Consider the following 15,308-nt stretch of genomic DNA (forward strand, 5'->3'; position numbering starts at 1 on the left):
TGATCTTTACCTTTTCTGCCTCCAGTTCTCCTCTCCAGTCTGTCACAGGGGAGGAGGAGAGGAAGGGGGAGTGAACAATCAGCACATGGTTTGGAGTGGTTTCAGTGGGAACACTAAATTGGAGAATACCATTCCTAAACCACGAAAAAAAGTCAGAATGCAATTCAGTTTACATACCTGTATGCAGGAAGGTAACTTCTCAGTGGCCCCATCACAGTATTTCCAAAGGAATGTTACAAATTCTCATGGCCAATCCTGCAAGAAGTGGAAAGAATAGTTAAAACTAGAGAGTTTCCAAAGTAAAAGCAAATAAGATCAGCTGTTTCCTTGGATACGCAATGCTAAGTATCAGTGTAGATTTGGTTAAGAGGATGTTAAACACTGTAAACTACGGGAGTAGCTAGATCATAACAATCATTTAAACACAGCAAAGTTTAAGTTAAATAAAATACAAAGTGGTAAGTTGTTTTTAAAGACAAGTTATCGAAAACCATTGGTGTAAAAATGCAATGAATATGTGGGACTGGATTAGAAAGAAAAGAAAAAAGAGAGAATACTGCACCAATTTATATTCCCTTTGAACTGTCTGTAATACAGACCTTAAAGTGCATTTTCAAACACATAGCATATCAAAGAAGTATATATGTATTTCTAGCCATGGCACTTCTAGGCTTTTGGTAAATGAAACCAGAAATAGTCTAGTGGAACTGTGCTGTGTGACAAAGCATGTACTGATGCGTTCTGTCCAACATCAATAAACAATTGCTTTATCCTTTAAATGAAGGAAAGAATTTCAGCAGTAAGCAAATGCCTTCCATCTTGCATGAATTCTTCAACAGAGTCAAAGCAAACTTGTCTTCTCAACCTCCTGGATGTGCTATTCCTAGTCAAAACATAAGTCATATTCCCTGAGATCTATCAGTTGCTAAGTTTTCGATCATGCCAACCATGATACCATGATACACAAGGGACAATGATACACAAGGCACTAAAGCTTTCTGCTTTAATCCCCTCTGGAGTCCACACCTGTTGTTGTAAGGGTAATTATCTGGGTATCTCTGAGGTCAATTTTTGCACTTTTCATATAAAAATCACCTCTTGCATAAGACATGAAATTTAAAATCATCCCCTTCACGGATATCGAGTCACTCCATTACCTCTGGGAGAGATATAAATTATGCATTCCTTGGTTCTCTTTAAAATTTTAGATGCACAAGGGGACAGAGAAACATCTAAATGGTACTAAAAATACAAAGCATTGAAGAAAGAAACAATAACTTGTATGGTATTAACTGCTACAGTGCTCCGAAGGCTCCCTGCTTGGTCAAGAAAAGCACTGAAACATAACAGCAGGCCTCCATGCTAATGGCTGCTAGTGACAAGGACTCATTGAATGTCACTGCTTCACATACTGTGTACTGTTCATTTTTCTTATCTGTGTGACCTCTCCTTTGAAATGACTGATGAAACTCCCCTGAATTAGCATCTCCGCTTCTGGGCATTTGCCAGCAAGATGGCATTTAGCAACATCTCTACTAAATACATAAATAAAGCAAGGGGAAAAAATCATAATCTTAACAAAAAATAGTCATCATGTCTGTTAAAGAATACTCAATGTGTACTGCAAAAGGGCTGCTTCTCTGAAGACTTCTCCTTAGGTTATTTTTTACCTTTATGTCCTTTAAGATTACTGGCTTGTCACAATACATGCATTCACATTTCAGACTTGGCTAACATTTTCATAATGAGTGTGAATAAAAAGAAATAGCTGTTACTGCAAGAAAAAAAGAAATGTCCCTGTTCTGATGCCCTGCTGCTATGATGACCTATTTCACACTAGCATCTGTTCTTTTCTCATGAACCGCTCCAGATGTAAGCTGGCGAAACAGCACTGCAAGTATGTTACCCAGACGTCCATTGATTGCTGCAGATGTTTTCTTCCATGCTTCAATTTTAATGTGTGCCTGATTAATTTTTTCATTGTTATTTCAGCTACTTGGGCCACAGATTTTCCTGTGAAGTTTGCAGAATGCAGGATCTAATCTGCATCCATAAGGAGCAGCTCCCTTTGTGTGAACAGGTTCATTAATGTCTGGAATAACCAGCCAACAGAGCCTGGGCCTGAATTGCCAAAAGAAATGTAAACTTCGTCAATCTATTATGCCTTAATAATATTTGCCTGAGGATTTAACACAATGTTCATTTCAATTTCAAAATTACAGATGTTTGTAATATTCAGATGCATCAGTCTGACCAAAAATATTATGCCCAATCTCTGCCTCAAGCCCTTGACCTGAATGAGGTTAGTGACAGGGATATGAATGACTTGAGCGGAAAATGAAACACAAAAGTAGTTTTATCGTGAAGTACAATATTTCTTCTGTCACTTAACCATTTTTTTTCCTCTCAAAATTACAGGGTAGACTGCAAATCTTCAAGTCTAGCAGCCACTACGACAGCCTAAGTGCCATTTAAAAGAATAATAATTTATGAGGCGCCTTGGTAGAATAGCAAAGGTCACAGAGAAGATTCTCCAGGGAGGAGAGGATGACAAAGGTTACACAGATGACTGAAGACTTGCCTACAGGAAGGGATTTTCTCGGAAGGAAGATGTTTTCTTGCAACAGCTTCATCCTACTTAACACACAGTTGCCGCATCCAAATTAACAGTTCGTCTTTAAGTTAGCTATAAAGCATTACTTACAAAATACACTTCTGAAATTCGTGGCTTAGCACCTTGGCCTTCTACCCAAGGCCCACTGAGCTGCTGGCAGATGGAGGACATTGTTGGTCTGTCTCACAGGGCGCAAGCAAGTGATTTGATCCCACCTGGGATAACAAACTTGAAAAGTCTCTGGAGTCTTTGCAAGCCAGTCCCCAAATAAATGCTGTCAGCCAGTACCACTTGCAGACCTCTAACAGACCACCACAGACTGGTCCAGTTTCTCTTAGAAGCAATGGGAAGAGTTGGTACACGAGGAGCTTAAGACACACAGCTGACACATTGCTCCGGGGCAGTTGTAAATTTGTGTACCAGCCATTACACTACAAAGCAGTTTAGGCAGCTTTTTCTTGACACAGCTACAGCATTCCCCTCCTTCAGCTGCCACAAGTACAGAAAAAAAAAAACAATCAAGGATGAAGACAAGCAGGAACAACTCTTTTTGGCACAGTTCCACTCTCTGCAGCATCATCTCTGGGCTCATAAAATACACATTAACTGGTGAGAGAAGCTGGGGCTGCAAACCTGGGGGTAACCGGCGGTGTCTGTAGAACATCAAAGTGATAAAGAATAGCTTAACCTGAAGCCAGCATGCAACACAGGACAACTGTTATCTCTTAGGAAACCTGTGCCCATAAACATTTTGAAAAGTGACAGTTTCCAACTGTTCACCATCAGTTGTGGGAAGTTTCTGCAGCTGGATCAGTGCTGGCACTTGTGGAGGGGGTTGGCACAGCTCTGAAGGGTACAGCTTATAGTTCGTGCTGGTAAAGAAGAGGTTGCTTTGAATATAACTGATTATGCTTAACTGCTGTAGAATAACTGCTAGAGCCCATCTTCCTGGTATTTGACCTCCATGCCAGGCCTCCCAGCTCATAAAGAGGTATCTGAGAACTACATAATAATTCAGGTAGATTATCGAAGGCAATATTTGGGGACTCTTATCTATTTTCTATACTAAAATAGGGCAATTTTCTGAAGGGAATGAATGACACAGTCATTCATACTATCTTCATTCCCTTGCTCCAGCAGTCCCTGGTCCATCACAACAGCTGCTGAAGCCTTTGGCTGGCTGTTCAGATCACAGAACATTTTTACAGACCCATAACTGCATGCTGATGACAGCAGAATGTGCCTTTGGGAGAGGGAAGGGCAGAAGGCAAGTGGAAGGTGGGATGCAGATGAGCAGGACTCCAATTGTAACAGCCATCTTTTATCCTGCACATCACCTGCAGGAAGGAGGGAATGTCACAGAAATGTTGCAAACACAACAAATAACCGAGGCAATGCCCACTCCCGAGTGACAAATCCACCGGGCATGCTGCCAAGCAGTCCTCCTGAACCAGCCCAATAAAGGGAACTGGCACTTCCAACACGTGCTTTGCCCATCACTTACAGCCGCTTACTCCAGAGCAGCGGCCCACCCTCGGTGCCAAGCCTTATAGGCTCTGTGTGTGGGGTTTTATACTCTCCTGTGTTGGTTTTGTATGCTCTGTCTTCCTTTATTAATTTTAAACAGAGTGGGGGGGATGTAAATTCACCATTGGGGATATGTCACTGTTTGCTCAACATGCTCCATATACCTTTATTAATTTTGTATTGAATGCTGGATGAGATTTCATTCCAAGGGGAAATCAGGGATAGCAAAAGGTCTTTCCCACAGTAGGACAGCAATGGGGAAGGGGAAGTTATTTCTCTGTGGGTTTATTTTGAGTGATTTATATGCTTCCATGGGTTTCTAAAGCTGAAGAATTTGAGCTTTCATGAACAGGCAGTTTCAGGGCCATGACCCACTGGTCTGAAAGGTTGATTATCTTAATGTAGCATTTGTTATTCAAGTCTTACAGCTTACAGGACACTTTAAAAGTAGCAGATTATGCCTCTATATAGTGCAAGATCAGTATGTAAAGAGAAAAATTTAAAAGCTTTCAAAATAAGGACTTATTTCCAAGTAAGACTTATTCTTCTACAGTGCAAATGCATAAACACTACCTGAACAACAAACAGGTTGTTGTTTGATACAGGTTCACAAGGTTTAACTCTTGGCCACAAAGCTTAACTCTTGGCCACAGAGTTTAACTCTTGCCTCATTGCAAAAAATGCCTCTGTCTGTAGGAACAGCTTGTCAGCCTGTCATTTCCAACACTGCAATTCCCAGCCTCCCAACAAGCTGACACTTGGCTTGGAGCATGCAGGGACACTCAATGCCCTGGACTGCTGGAGATGTTGCAGACAGCTCTTTGATATCTACTTCTAATTCACACAACAAGTTTACACTCCACCATAGCATACCCCTTTGTTCATTTCAGCATGTATTTTTTCACCCACATTTCTGCAATGCCGGGTACAGAGGTTTCTCCACTTGTGGAAATCCCTGAACATCTTTCTTCTTCTGCTGACTTTCAGAGCAAAAAGTCTGGGAGTTTGTAGCTCATCTCCAGCTCCACCAGCACCCAAAGAATGAAAGTCGACCTCATGTTGACTGCACAGGGAAATTCAGACTGTGATTCCTCTGTACTACTGAGTCCTCTGGGATTCCTTGGTCCAGGGACCTTCTGTGGGAAGGGGACCATGGGGTGAAGTTATCAATGAACAGGAATTTGGGGATAGCTTGCTGTATAAGGAAGGAAGATGCATATTCTCTTGGGGAGTCCAAAGCTTTTGTTTATGATTTCCCAGGCAGTTCTGACATGAAGGACATCTGACCAGATAGCAAAAGACCTGTTTTGCTGATCAGAAGACGCCACAGTAAGATTTATACTTATAAATAAAGACTTCCTAGCATTTATGCTGCTGAACAATGCCTTACTGATACTGCTCCTCATAACAAACTTCAAAGGGTGAATTGAATTAATTATTTGTTTGAGCAAAGCACATTATACACTTGAAATTATGGACTAGCTGGTTCTCACTGTACATGCACAAGTCACTCTTTTCTTAAGCTGGTTCATGAACTCCTTGTGTGACTGATGGCAAGGGCAGAAAGTTTCTGCACTGCAAAGCACAGTTCCCATTTTGAGCACCGGAAAGAGTAGAACTGCTTCAACTGAAAAATGAGTGAGGAAAACAGGAGAGAAAGGGGCTAGGGAACTGCAGCTGGCTGCCATGGGCTCTGTAGGTCAGCACTTTTATACCTGCTGAATACAGCTGGATTTTGAACAAGTGGGAGGTAAAGAGGAGGGGCAGGATTTGGAAGCTGGCTCACATCCACCCAAGATGACAACATGCAACCCAGGTGTTATAGGTTATAATCTGAGAGAGGAATTTTTCTTTCCCTGCTTCCCTGTAAGAGAAACAGAGTTCAAACAGGGAAGTGGGAAGGGAAGGTCATTAGCTTTACAAAAGATTTAGCCCGCTGAGCCACATTCTCAGCTAATGGCCAATTTTCGAAGGCTGGCTCTGCTCAGAGGGGAGACAGGCAGTTTGCTGGGTTCTCTCTCGAGGACGGAGGCAGGGTCTGTGTGCGGAGCATTTGGAGAGAAGGCCTGGAAGCCTGCTTGTCTGACTGCCCGTCCTGGTCAGCCCGGACTGCTGACTTCAGCTTGGCCTGGGAGCTGTCTCTTGTCCCCAGCCCAGATCTGCTGTGTTTCATCGGAGAGTCTCTGTGCTCGCTGGGAGAAAAGGAGGAGCTTTTGGGGCACCAGCAACTGAGAACCATAGTGAGTCCTGTTGGGGGTGAACTGCCTTCCTTACCCCTTCCTTCCATTGAGGGTTGGGTCCCCCATCTTCTTTTCGGCTCCTCCCGCGACCTGAGACCAACCCCCCAAACCCCGCGTGGTGACCACCAGAGCCCAACAGCGCCCCCTGCCGACCGCAACAGAGAACTGCAGGCCCTGCACCTTCAGCGACCCATCAGCGCCCCCTGCAGGCAACGACAGAGCACTGTAGGCCCTGCACCTCCCGTGATCCAACATCGCCCCCTGCAGGCCACGATTAGGACTGCGCTAAAGGACAGAGAAGTATTCACTCAGACCTTTTTTTCTAGGACTACTGTCTAGGGGTTTTTTTGTGTTCTGTTACTGTTTTTGCTAACATACATATATCTTAATAAAGGGTTGTTATTTCTTCTGTTGTTTTTCCACATTTCCTCAATTAAAGCCCCTTAATTTTGAATTTAGAATTGCTGAGAGAGAGGAGTTCGGTCTATCTCGTAACTCATCCTCTTTAGCAAACATTCCAGTCTCCTCAGACTGTGACACCAGGGAAAAAGTAATAAATACCAGGTACATGTCACAGCACACAATGCCAACAGCCTTTAATAAAGGCTAATGCAATGATACTCACCAGCCTCCCTGCTGTGCTGCCAGGAGCCTGGGTGTTCACAGGGAATGAAGGCAGGCAGGTAGGCAAGGAGCAAAGGAAGACAGGCAGCCCTGCCTAACTGTGAACATCTTGTCTGGGATCCTCTTACTGACCCCATGTAGGAGTACAGAAGTCAGCCAGTGCTCCACATCATTTGTCTATTAGCTGTGTCCTTGTCCTGGTTTCAACTGGGATAGAGTTAATTTTCTTCCTAGTAGCCAGTAGAATACTGTGTTTTGGATTTAGTATGAGAATGTTAATAACACACTGATGTTCAAGTTGTTGCTAAGTAGTGCTTACTCTGAGTCAAGGACTTTTCAGGTTCCCGTGCTCTGCCAGTCAGCAGGGGCACAAGAAGTTGAGAGGAAGCACGGCCAGGACAGCTGAACCAAATTGCTCAAAGGGATGAGCACACTATAGAACATTATGCCTAGTATATAAAATGGGGTGAGTTGGCCGGGAGAGGCCAATTGCTGCTGAGAACAGGCTGGGCATTGGTCAGTGGGTGGTGAGCAATTGTATTGTGTATCACTTGTTTTTCTAGGAGTTTGTTTTCTCTCTTTTTCTTTTTCATTACAATTATTACTATTATCATCAATAGTATCATTAATATTAAATTTTATTTTGCTTCATTTATTAAATTGTTTTTATCTCAATCCATATGCTTTGCTATTTTTCTGAATTCTCCTCTCCATGGGGAGGGATGTTGGGAGATGGGGTGAGTGAGCAGCTGCATGGTACTTAGTTGCTGCCTGGGCTTAAACCACAGCAGTCCTGGACAAGCTGCAGGTCAGCAGTGGTATTCTGTGCTCAGTTCCTCTCCAAGTCCTCCAAAAACAGAAGAGGAACTGGCTAGAGTTACAGCTTCTGTCTTTCACCTTCCTGCAAGCTAGCTTGCTCTCCTCTCTTTTAGTGCCACTATTTATGAAACTCTGAAGGTAAATTACATTTAGTCATTGCCTCTTTTCACCCTGCAGAAGAGAAGGTTCAAGGGGACATCAGTAGTATTCCAGTTCTTAAAGGGCAGCAACAAAGAAGATGGAGGCTTTCTCTTCGTGAGGAGACATATGTAAAAGACAAAGGGTAGCAGGCAGAAGTTGTACCAGGAGAGGTTTCATCTTGATACAAAAAATAAATTTTTTACTGTGGGAACAATCAACCACTGGAACAACCTCCCCGAGGATGTGGTAGAGTTCCTGCCTCTGGAGGTTTTCCAGGTGCAATTGGACAGGGTGCTAGATAGTCTCATCTAGGCTTCCTTTCCCACAAAAGGTTGGACAGATGATCTTTTGAGGTCTCTTCCAATCTCAGCTGTTCTATGACTCTGTAATTAGTTATTCACCCAAATGCTGTTTTTCTGGAGACTGATTCCCAGAGCTTCCCATTCAGACCTTCAAGGCTGCCCATACCATCTACTCTTTCTCTCTGAGGCTAAGGTTGCCATGGAATAATTTACATTGGAAGGGACCCCTGGGGGTCCTCTGGTCCAACCTGCTGTTTAAGGCAGGTTGCTCAGGGTCTTCTCCAGTCAAGTTCTGAACATCTTTGAGGTTGGAGATTTCACAGCCTCTCTGAGTAATTTGTGTCAGTGTTTGATCACATCTATGGTGATTTTTTCTTCCCTCCAAATATATATATAATCAGAATTTCAAATGTTCTGAATTGCATCTATTGCTTCTTTTCCTATTAATGTGCACCTTTGAAAAGAATCTGACTTAGGTTTCCTCTGCCATTAGATAGTCTTAGACAGCAATAAGATTTCCCAATGACCTTCCCTTGATCTGAACAGTCACAGGTCTTTCCACTTCTTCTCATATATTCTTTGCTCCAGCTCACTGCAGGTGTTGGTGGTCCTCCTTGGGGGTCTTACTTCATTCTTTCTATGTCCTTCTTGTACTGGGGAGCCCAAAACCAGACACAGTACTTCAGGTGTGGTCTCACACGTGCTGAATGAAGGACAGTTATGACTTTCCACCAAGCTAGATCCAGCTGAAAGTGTCCAGGAGGCTGCAAAGCGCAGAGCTAGAACAAAAAGCTTTACAAATGTGTGCCCAACTGTGAGAAAAATACACAGATTTTTGCTATGAGTGGAATAACACTGAAAGAGGGAGATGAAAGTTGGCCACCAAAGCCTAGAGCAGTAGCAGACACACAGGTAAGACAGATCAGCCAGTTGGGGGAGACTGTACAGATACGAAGGGAGAGAGGTAGAGAACACCATAATATTTGAGAGCACATAACCACTGAAATACTAGTATGAACCAGCTACAACTGATCTTAAATTACTGCTGATCCTAACAGGAATAAAAGCAGGAGTTATTTGCTCATTATAGTATAAAGGAACTGTATCATGCAAAACCAGATTTTCTTAATATCAGTGTAGCATGATTAGACACTGTATAACGCTAGCATAAACAGATCATAAAATGGGCCAAAAGAGGTATTAACCAACTGACTGCAGAGGCATCTCTGTAACACAGTATATATATAAAGAAGACTGCAATCCTTGCAATCTTTGTCAAGAGATTACATATTTGCATCTGCTATCCAGACCAGTGGTATCCTGCATATAAAATAATTCATTGCTTGGCAAAGCTGCATCTCCAATACACAATACGGCAACCTTGAAATGAGACCAGTAAAAAAGGAGGGAAGACCTTCTAAGGAGGGAAGAGATCTAAGAGATACCACAAAGGAAGCACACATGCATGTAGGAGGAAAAATAGTGATGTGTCTACCACTTTTTTGTGAGTAACTCCCTCAGGAAAGAGTCATTTTAGTATTAAGACCATGAAGTCTGCCTGAGACACGGTAGCAGTAGTAAGCGTAGAGAAAACAACAGTCCAGAGGAGAATTCTTTTATCAGGACCGCAAATTCTGGCTCTACTAATGAAAAAGCAGCTTTGCAAGCTTTGCATTACCATGTTGGTTTTTTTATGGTGGCAACAGCAGCATGAATTGAGTCCATATCAAGAGCTGATCACAAGGAACAATGGAAAGCAAAACTTGAGTTTCTTCTTACTTTATTACTGGAAAAAAAGAATGAAGGAGGCTCTTACATCAGGAACAGTGCTTAAAGCACTGGAGCAGCTGGCAAAAGTTCCTGATCAGTTCAGTGATTTGGGAAATCTGCACAAGAAATAGAAATTCTGGTTACCATTTAAGATATTATTCAGTAACACTCTGCCATGGATACTTTTCTGTGGATTTACTACATGGACAAGACTTTCCACAAAGTCTCTTCTAGATCAGAAATATTGTCCGCTTCTTCTATTTTCCTTGGAGGCAAGGCATTAAAAATGTCAGAATTTAACGAGTTATACAAACTTTGTATTGTTTGTTTTTCTTCTTTTTTTTTCTTTTTTTTCTTTTTAATTTTTTCATCTCTTGCAAGAAGTGTATTCTGATTTCTTTTGGTATTGGTTTCTTACAGAGAGTTATTTGTGATAAAGTCTTGTCCTTGACCCAGCAAAATTTATGCAGTGATAGTATCAAACAAACAGTTTTATGCAAAGGGGGAAGTGGTCTTTTGGACCACACTGCCATGACTCTGGACATACAATGCTTCTAGCAGGGGTAGAAGCACTTGTCATGCTTGTATTTATTTAAAGTAATCTGATGGGACTGAGGCCACAAAGTGATATTTGTGGCTAGGAGAGGTTAACAGCACAACTCAGATTGAAAATTCATGTCTTAATCTTAGACTAGAGAAGAGCAAAGCCACAATTCAGAAATACATTATTTTTTTGACTACAGACTAGAGGAATAAGCAGTGCTTTGGGGGGTTCCACGAAGCTTTTTCTGACTAGAAAAACTGCTAGGATGGAGATTTGCTTGAGCTTCTTGCTGGCCTCCACTTTCATTCACAGTTGTTGTGTGCCACATAATTAAGCCTGGAGGGGATATACATGTGTCTTGCCATGCCAACATTAAGATACAACAAGGGGCTGCTTGAGAAGAGTGGAGGCTTTCTGGCTATCTATCAGGAGGAATTAGTCAGGACACCTGAGGGATTCTGTGACTCCATGTCATTGCAGTAACAAGCAGGCAGATGCCCTTGACGGAAGGGTCATTATTTTTCTGAATAGTTTTCCTATCCACATCACCAGCCAGCTCACTTTCAGTTTGGCAAGCTGCTCCTTAGGCAGAAATCATCCTGACAGAAACTTTAAAAACAAGAATATAATTAGGATCTGTTAGATTTGGGATGTGTCTTTGCTATGCTACCACTGACTTTAGAGTATGCAATTCCTGGCAAAAAGCTTTCAGTAAAGAAAAACTTAAACAAAACAAAAAGAAAACAACTTCCCACCAAAAAGCAATCATACAGGGGGTGTCTTCCAAGCAAAAATCTTAATGGCATCCTTTCAGATCTCCATAATGTTGCACACAGAAAGATTGTGCAAAACAAGCCTGTGACCACTGAACACCAGCAAGCAGCAAGAATTCTGTATTGGAATAAATTCTTCGAGCACTTTTTCTTGCACAAATATTAAAATTTCAAAGTGTCTGCACTCTGACAACTACAGATACACAAATTAAGGTGTTTTGAACAAAACAGATTCCTCCTGCTCCTGCAAGTGACTTGTATGTGCATTTGTAATACGCCCATTGCTAAAGCATCTGAGTAATGAGCTAATAATGGAAATAATAACAAAATAATGGAAAAGCTGCATGCACAGGCAGCTCTTGCACTGAAGACGTGAGTGCAGAGGTCACCTCTGGAAGAGATGGAAACAGGGCCTCCAATAGCCTAATCCTAAGAGCCATACTCTCAAAAGAACAGCAGCCATTTGTGCAGCTGAACTTCTGTGTTTGCAAGTACATGTACATATTAAAAATCATAAAAGCAAGAAATAAGGGAGGGATAAAACATCTCATAAAGCATTTCCAAAACCAGAGACGGTCTGCATGTAAGGCAGTATTTTGCACCCTACAAACACAAGTGGAGCTCTTCTCTGAAATACAAGCTTCTACTTTTGTACGTGCTCTTCAGTTAGACTGAAATAATTTAATTTAATTTAATTTTTTAAGCTTTGGAACATAGAATCTGTTAAAAACTTAGAAAGGGATTTCCATGGGGTGCAAGAGTATCACAGAGAAAGCCTGAGGCTGTTTTGAGAACTGGTTCACAAAAGAAATCCTTACACATATTTTGACTACAAGTTTGCAAAGGTGATTCTCCAGATTTCTGCAAGTCATTTGAGGTAAAGGTTTCAAAATCATACTATTTCTTTAGATATTCAGGTTTATATACAGCAGGAATTAGAATAGCAAGAAAACCTGTTTTGTCTGCCTGGAATCCGTCACCTTTAAAATCAACATGTTAAAAAAACTAGTTTCCATCTGCCAACAGCACCACAGTATATATTCTCTTTAGGACATATTTTCATGATGTTTCCTACAAGTTTCCAAGTGATAGCTGGGTCAGCAAGTGCTGGCACAAAACAGCAGCCAGCTGGGTGTGGACTAGATGACATGTGGACAGGAATCAGGCTAAGGACAGCACTGGAGCCAGAACGGTTGTATTTGCCCTGGAAATAAGGCTCTAATTTCTAAAGCATCTGCAGGATACACCCTAGAAGGGGAAAAAAAAAACAAAACCAAAAAAGGAAATATTTGATTTTAAATTACAATCTTTAAATCTACATTACTTAGAGTTAACATTGTGTAGTGGTTTGAGCCAGGTTTTCCCCCTGAAACTAAGAAAAGTGGTAACCCCCAGGGGGTGGTGACCCTTGGGGCTTGACCCAATCAATGCTCCTGCAAAATATAAACATATCTTTGGAGACCGGAAGAGAAGCAGTAGTACTTGTGAGAGGAAGAGGTGGCCATGTTGTAGAGGCCACGAGGAGAAGGGGCTCCGGCCCCTTGGGGGCCTCTGCCCCCCCAGCCCCCAGTTGGGGGGCTGCAGGGACTTGGAACAGTGTTAGCTGGACTGAGTGCCTGTAGCTAGGAGCTGGGGGAGTTTTCTCCCCTGTAAGTAGAAGTGGGAGACGCTGGGAGCAGCGACGGAGCAGCAGCGGAGACAGCAGCGTCCGAAGAGCAGTGGCAAAGAGCCAACTGATAAGGACCAAAAGGAGCAACACAAGCCGGTATGCAGCTAAGGCAGACACAGAGGTGTCTGAGGAGAAGGAAAAGCAGCAACAGGACAAGAGAACCAAGCCAGCAGCAGGAACAGAGTTTCGCGGGGTAAGAACTGGATAAACCAAAACCCCCAAACTCGCTAGAGACCCCTCCGAGAAAGAGGAGGGGGTGGTGGACTGAGAGGAGTCCTAAAGTGCAGTATGCACTGCTGAGAGGAGCTAGGAAGCTCATGGCCTCCTGAGAGATAAGCCAGGACGGCCGAAGGAATGTGTGTGTGTGGGGGGTGACCTTGGCCCCCCCTGCTCCAGCTTCAGAGAAGCTGGCAGCCATCTTTGAGGCAGAGCATGGGAGCTCCGCACAGGGGCTTGATTTCCCCTGAAGATACCAGACTGTCACGAAGACCCCCGTGCTTCGTGATATGACCGTGGTGGAACGACCTTGTCTGGGGTTACGTAGTCCACGGAAAGACCCCCGTTTGAGGACGGAGGGCCGAGGGGCTTGGAGACCCCCTCGTGTGTGCTGGCAGAGAGCCAGCAACTACTACTGCTGCCTAGAAGAGAAGACACAGAAAGCCTACTGCCTAGAGAGAGAGAGAGACCTGCTGCTAAAAGACTGGAAGGGGTCTTTTCTTCTTCTTCTCTCCTGGACTTTTATTTGGAGGGAGAAGAGATTTGGCCCATTGTAAATACTACTGTCATGGTAGAGATAGATATAATAATAAATATAATAATGGCCAGTCTTCGCGAACGAAGATTTGGGGAAAGGTCTTTTACCTTTCCAGCCTGCGCAATGTATTTTTTAGGTGAGACACAGCGTGCGCTGAACTGAGCCCACCCTTTAATCCTAAGGTTCATCTGCCGGGGCCAAGCAAGCTTGGACAATGGCAGTGAGGTCCTCAGGACGTAGGTTTGTTTAGAGTGACCTTCTCATAGATGGATAGCCTCACAGGGCTAACGAGCTACCATCTGCCCGGGGGACTTGGGATTCGAACCCGTGGTCGCAGCAGTGAGAGTCCTGCATGCTAACCACTAGGCCACCAGGGGTCCCCAGAGATAGATATAAAGTTAAGATTATATGCAATGTATTATAATATAAGTATTTATTTGTATAGTCTTTGTAATATATTCCTTTCCCCATATTGAGTCTCGTGTTTTTTGTCTGGAAAACCCATCTCACATGGGGTTGAGATGTGGGTGGGGGGCTAGGAATAGGAATTGGATTTTGGACCTTGCTGAAACCATGACACATTGTAAGAGGATTTATAACTAAGATGGGAAGAAAAAAAATGCTTCTAAATTATTAGCTGCAATTTGAGGAGGATATTACAAAAACTATGTTTAAAGGTCCAATCCTCGCAGCAGATTGTTCTGTACAGCTCAGTAGCACCCACTTGCACAAACAACAATATGTGGCTACAGACAGACTTGCAGGTTTAAACTGGTTGCCTTATTGTTGGCATAAATTTCCTCCAATTAGTCAGAGAGCTGGAAATGTCCTGCTTCAAATAAAACCCAAGAACATGTAATAGTTAATATATATTTGTGGGACAGCTTGGAAAATCTTATGAAAAAATGTTTTTAAAAATTTTTCTCTACTGAACAGCTCAAAGAAGTGTGTCCTTGGCAAAGGCCCATAAGGGGCAAAAACACTGGTTATTTGTTCTCTTTTGCTCTTTACAAATGAAGCAAAATACAGTTGATATATTATGCATGTCTTTCGGCATATTTTTACTTAGCTTGTTTTGGTTTGCTGTGCCTTGGGAACTTTCACTTTGTTTTGTTGTGCCTTGGGAACTTTGATTTGATTTTGTTTTTTTCTGGTTAATAACAAAAGTGCAATATTAAAGCAGGACATCAACCAATCTACAGCATGTGAAATTTGTCTAAGTTACAAGGAAACAGCCCCTCAACGCCTCTTTTCGACTCCCTTATCTTATCAGTCACCAAACCACTCTCAACAAGCCAGCTTGTCACACGAACAGCAAGGGTCAGTTGTTATTAGTCATTTCATTTCCCGTTAACATTATCTGGTGTTTCACCTGCAGGAATAAGATAGACTTTTCCAGTAACATGCTATAGGGTACTGCACAGTTTGGGTACACAGACTATTCTGTGCCTTATACTATTTGAATTATCATTAAGGTTGTGCTTCAAACAGATAAGCTCATTAAGCAAAAGACACTTCTCTGTTGTGAGGA

At 42.6% G+C, this 15,308-nt stretch overlaps 1 protein-coding gene across 7 annotated transcripts in view; it reads right to left on the reverse strand.

Moving 5' to 3' along the window:
* ENOX1 (ecto-NOX disulfide-thiol exchanger 1) overlaps positions 1-15,308 on the reverse strand; it is a 375,855-nt gene that overhangs the window by 252,118 nt on the left and 108,429 nt on the right. For all 7 annotated transcript variants that reach the window (XM_027674315.1, XM_027674313.1, XM_027674320.1 and 4 more), the window contains one exon: positions 178-255. The gene's annotated coding sequence lies outside the window, so the exon portion shown is untranslated. The remainder of the gene's footprint in view (positions 1-177; positions 256-15,308) is intronic.

The sequence above is a fragment of the Neopelma chrysocephalum genome, unplaced genomic scaffold (assembly GCF_003984885.1).
Source record: "Neopelma chrysocephalum unplaced genomic scaffold, ASM398488v2 Primary Assembly neopelma1_25, whole genome shotgun sequence".
NCBI lineage: Eukaryota > Metazoa > Chordata > Aves > Passeriformes > Pipridae > Neopelma > Neopelma chrysocephalum.